This window comes from Oryctolagus cuniculus, chromosome Y (assembly GCF_051225735.1).
Source record: "Oryctolagus cuniculus isolate XC-2025 breed Fujian yellow rabbit chromosome Y, ASM5122573v1, whole genome shotgun sequence".
In the NCBI taxonomy this organism is placed as follows: domain Eukaryota; kingdom Metazoa; phylum Chordata; class Mammalia; order Lagomorpha; family Leporidae; genus Oryctolagus; species Oryctolagus cuniculus.
In genome coordinates this window covers 1,940,839-1,954,426 of record NC_142889.1, presented here as the reverse complement: position 1 = coordinate 1,954,426, position 13,588 = coordinate 1,940,839, and positions in this window count along the sequence as shown.

Here is a 13,588-nt window from a genome sequence, read left to right as displayed (position 1 = left end):
TGGGGGGTTCTAGATGCTAGCTAACAGGTTCCTCATCCAGTCAGGGGCATTCAGTGGATCCTAAGGGAGTGGGTTTCTGGCTGCAGACCGAGAGGTTCCCCGTCCCATCAGGGGCAGGCAGGGGAGCTAAGGGGGTGGGGTCCTGGCGGCAGACTGACAGGTTCCCCGTCCAGTCAGGGGCAGAAGGAGCGCCAAGGGGCTAGGGTTTAGGCGGGAGACTGACAGGTTCCCGGTCCAGGCAGGGGCAGGCAGGGGAGCTAAGGGGGTGGGGTCCTGGCGGCAGACTGACAGGTTCCCGGTCCAGGCAGGGGCAGGCAGGGGAGCCTAAAGGGGTGGGTTTCTGGCGGGAGACTGACAGGTTCCCGGTCCAGGCAGTGGCAGGCAGGGGAGCTAGGGATGCGGGGTTCTGGTTGACGACGGGCAGCTTTTGGTCCGAGTCAGGAGCTGGCAGGGGAGCCAAGGAGGTGGGGTTCTGGCGGGAGACTGACAGGGTCCCGTCCAGTCTGGGGCAGGCAGGACCGCCAAGGGGGTGGGGTTCTGGTGGCAGAGTGACAGTTTCCCGGTGCAGTTGTGGGCCGGCAGGGGAGCTAAGACCTTGGGGTTTGGGCGCAGACTGACAGGTTCCTGGTCCAGTCAGGGTCAGGAAGGGAAACCAAGGAGGTGGGGTTCTGGCGGGAGACTGACAGGGTCCCGTCCAGTGTGGGGCAGGCAGAGGAGCTGAGGTGGTGGGTTTCTGGTCTACACTGAGAGCTTCCCGGTCCCGTCAGTGGCAGTCAGGGAGCCAGTGAGCTGTGGTTTGAGCGGCAGACTGACAGGTTCCAGGTCCACTGGGGTAGGGAGGGGAGCTGAGGAGGTGGGGTTCTGGCTGCAGACTTGGAGGTTCCGGGTCCCATCGGGGCAGGCAGAGGAGACGAGGTGGGGTCCAGGCTGCAGAAAGAAAGATCCCTCATCCAGCAGGGGCAGGCAGAGCAGATAAGGAGGTGGGGTTCTGGCCACAGACTGACAGGTTCCCGTTCGGCGAGTCAGGGGCACTCGGGTGAGCCAAGAAACTGTGGACGTTTACTTCTTCCTGAGAGGATGCGTTCTGAGAGGAGGAGCGTGGTGGGGGCAAGAGGTGCGGAGTCACCGCACGGACGCCGGGAGGCGGGTGAGAGCAGTCCTGAGGCGGGCAGCCAGCAGACTCGTTTATTTCAGTTGCTACAGCTGCTTCTATGGCCAAGACAGCCCATCCAGTCAAGGGGCGGTCTAGGCCCTCACCAATCACAGCCTGTGGCCAGGCGGTTTCCAAAGCCATCCGATCACAGCCTGTGGCCAGGCAGGCTCTTGGTGCCAGGCAGGTTCTGAAACCATCCAGTCACGGCCTGCCATCAGTCAGGCTCTGTTGTCATGTGGTTTCTGAAAGCATCCAATCACGGCCGGCCGGCTGTCAGTCAGGCTCTGTTGTCATGTGGTTTCCTCTGTTGTCATGTGGTTTCAGAGGCCATCCAATCACGGCCTGGTGCCAGGCAATTTCTGTGGTCAGCGGCCATCTTGGCATGACCTTTTCTCCTCGGCGGCCATCCTGGCATGACCTTTTTCCCTCAGTGGCTATCTTGACATGACCTCTTCACCTTAACGACCTTTTCACCTTACCCCTTGCCATAGTGCACAGGGAACCTGTCAGCCTGCGACCAGACACTCCCCCTTAGCTCTCATGCCTGGACGTTTTGGTCCAGGATCCTTTCCGTCTGTGGCCAAACCTGGGAACCTTTCCATCTGCGGCAGGAATCTCACGTCCTTGGCTCACCTGCCTGCCCCTGAGGGGACCAGGAACCTGTCGGTCAGCAGCCAGAGCCCACCCCCTTAGTCTCCACTGAGTGGCCCTGACGGGACCGGGAACCTGTCGGCCTGCCGACAGAACCCCACGTCATTGGCTCCGCTGACTGCCCCTGACAGGATGGGAACCTGTCAGTGTGTGACCGGAAACCAACCGCTTTAGCTCCTCTGCCTGCCCCTGATGGAGGTGGAATCCGTCACTCTGCGGCCAGAACCCCACATCCTTGGTTCCACTGACTTCCCCTAATGGACCCAGAACCTCTCAGCCTCTGGCCAGACCCCACCTCCTTGGCTCCCCTTCCTGCCCCTGACTGGACCAGGAACCTGTCAGTCTGCAGCCAAAGCCCCACCCAGCTTGGCTCCACTGAGTGCTCTTGACAGGACCGGGAACCTGTCAGTCTGTGGCCAGAACCCCACGTCCTTAGCTGCCCGCCCGCCTTTGATAGACCTGGAACCTGGAGTCTGCAGAAAGAACCCCACCACCCTGCCTCCCTGTCCTACTCCACACGGACATGGAACCTGAAAGTCTGCCGCCAGAACCCCACATCCTCAGCTCCTTTGGCTGCCCCTGAGGGGACCAGGAGCCTGTCAGTCTGCATGCAGACTTCATGTCCTTAGCTCCCCTTATTGCCCCTGACTGGACCAGGAACCTGTCAGTGTGCAGCCAAACCCCACATCCTTAGCTCCACTGCCTACCCCTGTTGGAAATGGAACCCGTGAGTCTGTGGCCAGAACCCCACCCACTTTGGCTCCCCTGCCTGCCCTTGACGGGACTGGGAACCTGTCAGTTGCGGCCAGAACCCCATGTCCTTAGCTGCCCTTACTGCCCCTGACTGGACCGGGAACCTGTCAGTGTGCAGCCGGAACCCCACATCCTTAGCTCCACTGCCTGCCTCTGTTGGACCCAGTACCTGTAAGTCTGCGGCTAGAACCCCAGCTCCTGGGCTCATTTCCCGCCCCAGATGGACCCGGAATGTGTCAGTCTGCCACTAGAACCCTAACTTCTTTGCTCCCCTGACTTGCCCCTAACTGGAGCAGGAACCTGTCAGTCTGCAGCCAGAACCCCACCCTCTAGTCTCTGCTGAGTGCTCCTGACAGGACCGGGCACCAGTCAGTCTGCGGCCAAAACTCCACCCCCTTAGCTCCCTTGCCTGACCATACTGGACCAGGAATCTGTCAGTCTGTGGCCAGAACCACACGTAGCTAACTCCCCTTCCTGGCGTCACTGGACCGAAACGTGTCACTCTGAGGCCAGAACCACCCTCCTTGGCTCCCCGACTGCCCGCGATGGGACCAGGAACCTGTCATGCTGCTGCCAGAACCTTAGCCAGAACGCCTTAGCTTCCCTGCCTGGCCATATGGACCGGGAACCTGTCCATGTGCGGCCAGAACCCCACATGCTTAGCTCCCCGGCTTGTCCCTGACTAGACAGGGAACTGGTATGTCTGTGGCAGGAACACCATCCTCTTACACTACCCTGCCTGCCCCTGACTGGAACCAGAGCCTGTCATTCTGCGGCCAGAACCCCACCTCCTTGGCTCCCCTGACTGCCTCTTTCTGGCCTGAGAACCTGACAGTCTAGGACTACAAGCCCACCTCTTGGATCCCCTGCCGGCCCTTGATGGAACTGGGAACCTGTCAGCCTGGGGCCAGAACCCCACCTCCTTGTCTCCCCTGCCTGCCGCTGATGGGACTGGTAGCTTGCCAGTCTAGGGCCAGAAACGCCGTCTTTGGCTCCCCTGCCTGCCCCTGACAGGACCGGGAACCTGTCAGTCTGCGGCAGGAACCCCAAGTCCTTAGCTCTCCTGCCTGCCCCTGACTGACCCAGAACCTGTCACTCTGCGACAGTTCCTGATCCAGTCAGGGGCACTCAGTGGATCCTAAGGGAGTGGTTTCTGGCTGCTGCAGACTGAGAGGTTCCCCGTCCCATCAGGGACAGGCAGGGGTCTAAGGAGGTGTGGTTCTGGTCACAGTCTGACAGGTTCCTGGTCCTGTCATGGGCAGGCGAGGGAGCTAATGGCGTGGGGTTTGGGCCGCAGACGGACAGTTTCCCTGTCCAGTCAGGGGCAGGCAGGGAACCAAGAGGTGGGTTTCTGGCCGCAGACCAACAGGTTCCCATTCTCCTCGGGGGCAGGCAGGGGAGCTAAGCAGGTGCAGTTCTGGCGGCAGACTGACAGGTTCCTGTGCCCGTCAGGGGCGGGCAGGGGAGCCCAGGAGGTGGGGTTCTGGCGGGATACTGGCAGGTTCCGGGTGCCGTTAGGGGCGTCAGGAGAGCTAAGGGGCTGGGTTTTGATAGCAAACTGACAGATTTCTGGTTCAGTCAGTGGACCCGCGAGGGAGCGACGGGTGTGGGGTTCTGGCTGCAGACTGACAGGTTCCCTGTCCAGTCAGGGGTACTCAGTGGAGCTTCAGGGGGTGGGGTTATGGTGGCAGACTGACAGGTTCCTGGTCGTGAATGGATAGGCAGGGGAGCTAAGGGGGTGGAGTTCTGAACAGACTGAGGTTTCCCGGTCCCATCAGGGGCAGGCAGGGGAGCTGAGGATGTGGGGTTCTGGCCACAGACTGACGAGTTCACAGTCCTCTCAGGGGCATGCTGGGGAACTAACAAGGTGGGGTTCTCTGTGCTGACTGACAGGTGTCCGGTCCTGTCAGGGGCACTCAGTGGAGCCTAAGAGGGTGGGGGTTCTGGCTGCAGCCTGACAGTATGGACGGCCCAGTATGGACAGGCAGGGGAACTAAGGACCCTGGTTTCCTGCCGCAGCCTGACAGTTCCAAGTACCGTCAGGGGCATGTGGGGAGCTGGCGAGTGGGGGTTCTAGATGCTAGCTAACAGGTTCCTCATCCAGTCAGGGGCATTCAGTGGATCCTAAGGGAGTGGGTTTCTGGCTGCAGACCGAGAGGTTCCCCGTCCCATCAGGGGCAGGCAGGGGAGCTAAGGGGGTGGGGTCCTGGCGGCAGACTGACAGGTTCCCCGTCCAGTCAGGGGCAGAAATAGCGCCAAGAGGGTGGGGTTTATGCGGGAGACTGACAGGTTCCCGGTCCAGGCAGGGGCAGGCAGGGGAGCTAAGGGGGTGGGATTCTGGCGGAAGACTTACAGGTTCCCCGTCCAGTCAGGGGCAGAAATAGCGCCAAGAGGGTGGGGTGCTGGCGGGAGACTGACAGGTTCCCCGTCCGGTCAGGGGCAGAAGGACCACCGAGGCGCTGGGGTTTAGGCGGGAGACTGACAGGATGCCGGTCCAATCAGGGGCAGGCAGGGGAGCTAAGGGGGTGGGTTTCTGGCGGGAGACTGACAGGTTCCCCGTCCAGTCAGGGGCAGAAATAGCGCCAAGAGGGTGGGGTTTAGGCCGGAGACTGACAGGTTCCCCGTCCAGTCAGGGGCAGGCAGGGGAACGCTAAAGGGGTGGGGTGCTGGCGGGAGACTGACAGGTTCCCCGTCCAGTCAGGGGCCGAAGCAGCGCCGAGGGGCTGGGGTTTAGGCGGGAGACTGACAGGATCACGGTCCAATCAGGGGCAGGCAGTGGAGCCTAAAGGGGTGGGTTTCTGGCGGGAGACTGACAGGTTCCCGATCCAGGCAGGGGCAGGCAGGGGAGCTAAGGGGGTGGGTTTCTGGCGGGAGACTGACAGGTTCCCGGTCCAGGCAGGGGCAGGCAGGGGAGCTAGGGATGCGGGGTTCTGGTTGACGACGGGCAGCTTTTGCTCCGAGTCAGGAGCTGGCAGGGGAGCCAAGGAGGTGGGGTTCTGGCGGGAGACTGACAGGGTCCCGTCCAGTCTGGGGCAGGCAGGACCGCCAAGGGGGTGGGGTTCTGGCGGCAGAGTGACAGTTTCCCGGTGCAGTTGTGGGCCGGCAGGGGAGCTAAGGCCTTGGGGTTTGGGCGCAGACTGACAGGTTCCTGGTCCAGTCAGGGTCAGGAAGGGGAACCAAGGAGGTGGGGTTCTGGCGGGAGACTGACAGGTTGCGGGTCCATCAGGGGCAGGCAGAGGAGCTGAGGTGGTGGGTTTCTGGTCGTCCACTGAGAGCTTCCCGGTCCCGTCAGTGGCAGTCAGGGGAGCCAATGAGCTGTGGTTTGAGCGGCAGACTGACAGGTTCCAGGTCCACTGGGGTAGGGAGGGGAGCTGAGGAGGTGGGGTTCTGGCTGCAGACTTGGAGGTTCCGGGTCCCATCGGGGCAGGCAGAGGAGACGAGGTGGGGTCCAGGCTGCAGAAAGAGAGATTCCTCGTCCAGCAGGGGCAGGCAGAGCAGATAAGGAGGTGGGGTTCTGGCCACAGACTGACAGGTTCCCGTTCGTCGAGTCAGGGGCACTCGGGTGAGCCAAGAAACTGTGGACGTGTATTTCTTCCTGAGAGGATGCGTTCTGAGAGGAGGAGCGTGGTGGGGGCAAGAGGTGCGGAGTCACCGCACGGACGCCGGGAGGCGGGTGAGAGCAGTCCTGAGGCGGGCAGCCAGCAGACTCGTTTATTTCAGTTGCTACAGCTGCTTCTATGGCCAAGACAGCCCATCCAGTCAAGGGGCGGTCTAGGCCCTCACCAATCACAGCCTGTGGCCAGGCGGTTTCCAAAGCCATCCGATCACAGCCTGTGGCCAGGCAGGCTCTTGGTGCCAGGCAGGTTCTGAAACCATCCAGTCACGGCCTGCCATCAGTCAGGCTCTGTTGTCATGTGGTTTCTGAAAGCATCCAATCACGGCCGGCCGGCTGTCAGTCAGGCTCTGTTGTCATGTGGTTTCCTCTGTTGTCATGTGGTTTCAGAAGCCATCCAATCACGGCCTGGTGCCAGGCAATTTCTGTGGTCAGCGGCCATCTTGGCATGACCTTTCCTCCTCGGCGGCCATTTGGCATGACCTTTTTCCCTCAGTGGCTATCTTGACAGGACCTCTTCACCTTAACGACCTTTTCACCTTACCCCTTGCCATAGTGCACAGGGAACCTGTCAGCCTGCGACCAGACACTCCCCCTTAGCTCTCATGCCTGGACGTTTTGGTCCAGGATCCTTTCCGTCTGTGGCCAAACCTGGGAACCTTTCCATCTGCGGCAGGAATCTCACGTCCTTGGCTCACCTGCCTGCCCCTGAGGGGACCAGGAACCTGTCGGTCAGCAGCCAGAGCCCACCCCCTTAGTCTCCACTGAGTGGCCCTGACGGGACCGGGAACCTGTCGGCCTGCCGACAGAACCCCACGTCATTGGCTCCGCTCACTGCCCCTGACAGGATGGGAACCTGTCAGTGTGTGACCGGAAACCAACCGCTTTAGCTCCTCTGCCTGCCCCTGATGGAGGTGGAATCCGTCACTCTGCGGCCAGAACCCCACATCCTTGGTTCCATGACTTCCCCCAAATGGACCCAGAACCTCTCAGCCTCTGGCCAGACCCCACCTCCTTGGCTCCCCTTCCTGCCCCTGATGGGACCGGGAATCTGTCAGTCTGTCGCCAAAACCCCACCCCTTACCTCCCCTGCCTGGCCGTTCTGGACCGGGAACCTGTCAGTCTGCCACCAGAACCCCACCTCCATGGCTTCCCTGACTGCCACTGACAGAACTGAAACCCTGTCAGTCTGCGTCCAGAACCCCGCCTCCTTAGCTCCCCTGCCTTTCCCTGATGGGACCAGGAACCTCTCAGTCTCTGAGCAGAACCCCACTCCATCTGCTCCCCTTCCTGGACATCCTGCACCGGGACCTGTCAGTCTGACTCCAGAACCCAAACTCCTTAGGCTCCCCTGCCTGCCCCTAACAGCACCGGGTCATGTCAGTCTGCGACCAGAGGCTCACCTGTCTGCCCCTGACTCGACCTGGAACCTGTCAGTCTGCGGCAGGAATCCCACGTCCTTAGCTCCCCTGCCTGCCCTGAACAGAACTGGGAACCTGTCAGTCTGTGGCCAGGACCCCACCTCCTTAGGCTCCCCTGCCTGCCCCTGACTGGACCAGGAACCTGTCAGTCTGCAGCCAAAGCCCCACCCAGCTTGGCTCCACTGAGTGCTCTTGACAGGACCGGGAACCTGTCAGTCTGTGGCCAGAACCCCACGTCCGTAGCTGCCCGCCCGCCTTTGATAGACCTGGAACCTGTAGTCTGCAGAAAGAACCCCACCACCCTGCCTCCCTGTCCTACTCCACACGCACATGGAACCTGAAAGTCTGCCGCCAGAACCCCACATCCTTAGCTCCTTTGGCTGCCCCTGATGGGACCAGGAGCCTGTCAGTCTGCATGCAGACTTCATGTCCTTAGCTCCCCTTATTGCCCCTGACTGGACCAGGAACCTGTCAGTGTGCAGCCAAACCCCACATCCTTAGCTCCACTGCCTACCCCTGTTGGAAATGGAACCCGTGAGTCTGTGGCCAGAACCCCACCCACTTTGGCTCCCCTGCCTGCCCTTGACGGGACTGGGAACCTGTCAGTTGCGGCCAGAACCCCATGTCCCTAGCTGCCCTTACTGCCCCTGACTGGACCGGGAACCTGTCAGTGTGCAGCCAGAACCCCACATCCTTAGCTCCACTGCCTGCCTCTGTTGGACCCAGTACCTGTAAGTCTGCGGCTAGAACCCCAGCTCCTGGGCTCATTTCCCGCCCCAGATGGACCCGGAATGTGTCAGTCTGCCACTAGAACCCTAACTTCTTTGCTCCCCTGACTTGCCCCTAACTGGAGCAGGAACCTGTCAGTCTGCAGCCAGAACCCCACCCTCTAGTCTCTGCTGAGTGCTCCTGACAGGACCGGGCACCAGTCAGTCTGCGGCCAAAACTCCACCCCCTTAGCTCCCTTGCCTGACCATACCGGACCAGGAATCTGTCAGTCTGTGGCCAGAACCACAGGTAGCTAACTCCCCTTCCTGGCGTCACTGGACCGAAACGTGTCACTCTGAGGCCAGAACCACCCTCCTTGGCTCCCCTGACTGCCACTGATGGGACCGGGAACCCGTCAGTCTGCAGCCAGAACCCCAACCTTGAGGCTCCAGTGAGTCCCCCTGATGGGACTGGGATCCTTTCAGTCTGCGGACAGAACTCCACCCCTTGGCTCCCAGGCCTGCCCCTGACTAGACCAGGAACCTGTCAGTCTGTGGCCAGAACCCCACCTCCTTGGCTCCCCTGACTGCCTCTTTCTGGCCTGAGAACCTGACAGTCGAGGACTACAACCCCACCTCTTGGATCCCCTGCCGGCCCTTGATGGAACTGGGAACCTGTCCGTCTGGGGCCAGAACCCCACCTCCTTGTCTCCCCTGCCTGCCGCTGATGGGACTGGTAGCTTGCCAGTCTAGGGCCAGAAACGCCGTCTTTGGCTCCCCTGCCTGCCCCTGACAGGACCGGGAACCTGTCAGTCTGCGGCAGGAACCCCAAGTCCTTAGCTCTCCTGCCTGCCCCTGACTGACCCAGAACCTGTCACTCTGCGACAGTTCCTGATCCAGTCAGGGGCACTCAGTGGATCCTAAGGGAGTGGTTTCTGGCTGCTGCAGACTGAGAGATTCCCTTCCCATCAGGGACAGGCAGGGGTCTAAGGAGGTGTGGTTCTGGTCACAGTCTGACAGGTTCCTGGTCCTGTCATGGGCAGGCGAGGGAGCTCATGGTGTGGGGTTTGGGCCGCAGACCGACAGTTTCCCTGTCCAGTCAGGGGCAGGCAGGGAACCAAGACGTGGGTTTCTGGCCGCAGACCAACAGGTTCCCATTCTCCTCGGGGGCAGGCAGGGGAGCTAAGCAGGTGCAGTTCTGGCGGCAGACTGACAGGTTCCTGTGCCAGTCAGGGGCGGGCAGGGGAGCCCAGGAGGTGGGGTTCTGGCGGGAGACTGGCAGGTTCCGGGTGCCGTTAGGGGCGTCAGGAGAGCTAAGGGGCTGGGTTTTGATAGCAAACTGACAGATTCCTGGTTCAGTCAGTGGACCCGCGAGAGAGCGAAGGGTGTGGGGTTCTGGCTGCAGACTGACAGGTTCCCTGTCCAGTCAGGGGTACTCAGTGGAGCTTCAGGGGGTGGGGTTATGGTGGCAGACTGACAGGTTCCTGGTCGTGAATGGATAGGCAGGGGAGCTAAGGGGGTGGAGTTCTGAACAGACTGAGGTTTCCTGGTCCCATCAGGGGCAGGCAGGGGAGCTGAGGATGTGGGGTTCTGGCCACAGACTGACGAGTTCACAGTCCTCTCAGGGGCATGCTGGGGAACTAACAAGGTGGGGTTCTATGTGCTGACTGACAGGTGTCCGGTCCTGTCAGGGGCACTCAGTGGAGCCTAAGAGGGTGGGGGTTCTGGCTGCAGCCTGACAGTATGGACGGCCCAGTATGGACAGGCAGGGGAACTAAGGACCCTGGTTTCCTGCCGCAGCCTGACAGTTCCAAGTACCGTCAGGGGCATGTGGGAGCTGGCGAGTGGGGGTTCTAGATGCCAGCTAACAGGTTCCTCATCCAGTCAGGGGCATTCAGTGGATCCTAAGGGAGTGGGTTTCTGGCTGCAGACTGAGAGGTTCCCCGTCCCATCAGGGGCAGGCAGGGGAGCTAAGGGGGTGGGGCCCTGGCGGCAGACTGACAGGTTCCCCGTCCAGTCGAGAGCAGGCAGTGGAGCAACAGGGGGTGGGGTTCTGGGCGCAGAATGACGAGTTCACAGCCAATGGCTCCCCCCGTCTCAGACGCGGGGACCAATCAGACGCTGGGCGGGAGTGTGCTTCCTGTTTCAGCGGCTCGGGGCGGAAGTGGTGTTGAACCGCGATTCATTCCACACAGCTCTCTTCTCTCTTTTCTTTTTAAAAAAAAAGCTCCTTGATCTAATTTTCCTGACCGAAATTATCATTTTGCTTCTATCATCTGTGGGCCATATGTCCTGGTTTCACACCGTCCAGCCACAGTAGGCTTGGACAGGGAGGAGCGGGAAGACTACAACTCCCAAACGGCTCAGCGAGAGCGTCGCTTTGCGTCTGGGCTGGACTCGCCTGGGTGACACGTCGGGCAGCCAATGACTTCCCCCTGTCTCAGACCCGGGGGCCAATCACAGGCCGGGTTGGTGTGTGCGTCCTGTTTCTGCGACTCGGGGCAGACATGGTCTTGAAAGGAACCCCGTTTCAACACAGAACTCTCCCTTTCTTGGAAAAAAAAAAAGGCTCTATGATCTAATTTTCCTGACCTAAGTTATCATTTTTCTTTTATCATCTGTGGGCCATATTCCCTGGTTTCACATTGTCCAGGCACGTTAGGCTTGCACAGAGCGGGGCGGGGAGACTTCCACCTCCCCGAAGCCTCAGCGGCGGCGGCGACGCTCTACGTGTGGGCTGTACTGGCCTGAGTGACAGGTAGCCGACCCAATGGCTTCCCCGGTCTCAGACTCCGGACCGCTCAGACCTGGGGTGGGTGTGTGCTTCCTGTTTCGGAGGCGTCTGCTCGGGGCGGAAATGGTGTGGAAAGGAACCGTGTTTCAACCCAGCTGTCTTCTTTCTCTTCTTTGAAAAAAAGCTCTGAGGCCTAATTTTCCTGACCTAAATGATCATTTTTCGTCTGTCACCTGTGGGCCATATTTCCTGATTTCACATTGTCCAGCCGCCCTATGCTTGGACAGGGTGGACCGGGGAGACTACAACTCCCCAAAGCCTCAGCGGCAGGGCGCTCTGCGGCTGGGCTCGTCTGAGTGACAGGTCGGGCAGCCATTGGCTTCACGCGGTCTCAGACTCCGTTGCCAATCAGATGCTGAGTGGTTGTGTCGCCCTGTTTCTGCGGCTCGGGGCGGAAATGGTGTGGAAAGGAACCGCCTCGAGCCACGCCCCTCGCGGCTCCTGACTGGACGCGGGAAGTGACGTCTGCGCGCACCACGCGGCAGTCGTCCCGCCCATGTCCAGCTCGGACCGGACGGGGCAGCTTCGGGTCTGGGTCCCGCACGTCCCTGGCAGCCCCTGAGCGGGCGCGTACCCGCCTGTCCGTCCGCCAGAACCTCGCCCTGTAGCTTGGCCCTGCCTGCCCTTGTCTGGGAGGAGGAACGCGCAGTAGGAGCCCAGAACCTGTCTTCTGCCACGCTGCCTGCCCGCGCCCAGCACGGGCGGGACAGGCCGCACTGTTCCTCCTCATCCAGCAGAGCCAGTCAGGGCCGGGCAGAGGGCGAGGTTCTGAACCTAGACCTGCGCCTCACTCGTCCAGGGAGGCCAGGCAGCCACCGGCGAGGAAGGAGGTGGCGTTCTGAGCGCGCACTGGAAAAAGTCATTAGCGGCAGTGCAGAGGGCGGGAGGAGGCGCACTCGGGCAGCTTCCGGGTCGCGTTAGGGGCAGCAGGAGCGCTAAGGGGATGGGGTGCTGGCGGGAGACTGACAGATTCCCGGTCCAGTCAGGGGCAGAAGGAGCACCGAGGGGGTGGGGTTTAGGCGGGAGACTGACAGGTTCCCCGTCCAGTCAGGGGCAGAAGGAGCGCCAAGGGGGTGGGGTTTAGGCGGGAGACTGACAGGATCCCGGTCCAGTCAGGGGCAGGCAGCAGCGCCAAGGGGGTGGGGTTTAGGCGGGAGACTGACAGGTTCCCCGTCCAGTCAGGGGCAGGCAGGGGAACGCTAAAGGGGTGGGGTTTAGGCGGGAGACTGACAGGTTCCCCGTCCAGTCAGGGGCAGAAGGAGCGCCGAGGGGGTGGGGTTTAGGCGGGAGACTGACAGGATCGCGGTCCAATCAGGGGCAGGCAGTGGAGCCTAAAGGGGTGGGTTTCTGTCGGGAGACTGACAGGTTCCCGGTCCAGGCAGGGGCAGGCAGGGGAGCTAAGGGGGTGGGTTTCTGGCGGGAGACTGACAGGTTCCCGGTCCAGTCAGGGGCAGGCAGGGGAGCTAAGGGGGTGGGCTTCTGACGGGAGACTGACAGGTTCCCCGTCCAATCAGGGGCAGAAGGAGCGCCGAGGGGCTCTGGTTTAGGCGGGAGACTGACAGGATCCCGGTCCAATCAGGGGCAGGCAGGGGAGCTAAGGGGGTGGGGTTCTGGCGGGAGACTGACAGGTTCCCGGTCCAGGCAGGGGCAGGCAGGGGAGCTAGGGATGCGGGGTTCTGGTTGACGACGGGCAGTTTTTGGTCCGAGTCAGGAGCTGGCAGGGGAGCCAAGGAGGTGGGGTTCTGGCGGGAGACTGACAGGGTTCCGTCCAGTTGGGGCAGGCAGGACCGCCAAGGGGGTGGGGTTCTGGTGGGAGACTGACAGGTTGCGGGTCCATCAGGGGCAGGCAGAGGAGCTGAGGTGGTGGGTTTCTGGTCGTCCACTGAGAGCTTCCCGGTCCCGTCAGTGGCAGTCAGGGGAGCCAGTGAGCTGTGGTTTGAGCGGCAGACTGACAGGTTCCAGGTCCACTGGGGTAGGGAGGGGAGCTGAGGAGGTGGGGTTCTGGCTGCAGACTTGGAGGTTCCGGGGCCCATCGGGGCAGGCAGAGGAGACGAGGTGGGGTCCAGGCTGCAGAAAGAAAGATTCCTCGTCCAGCAGGGGCAGGCAGAGCAGATAAGGAGGTGGGGTTCTGGCCACAGACTGACAGGGTCCCGTTCGTCGAGTCAGGGGCACTTGGGTGAGCCAAGAAACTGTGGACGTTTACTTCTTCCTGAGAGGATGCGTTCTGAGAGGAGGAGCGTGGTGGGGGCAAGAGGTGCGGAGTCACCGCACGGACGCCGGGAGGCGGGTGAGAGCAGTCCTGAGGCGGGCAGCCAGCAGACTGACTCGTTTATTTCAGTTGCTACAGCTGCTTCTATGGCCAAGACAGCCCATCCAGTCAAGGGGCGGTCTAGGCCCTGACCAATCACAGGCTGTGGCCAGGCGGTTTCCAAAGCCATCCGATCACAGCCTGTGGCCAGGCAGGCTCTTGGTGCCAGGCAGGTTCTGAAACCATCC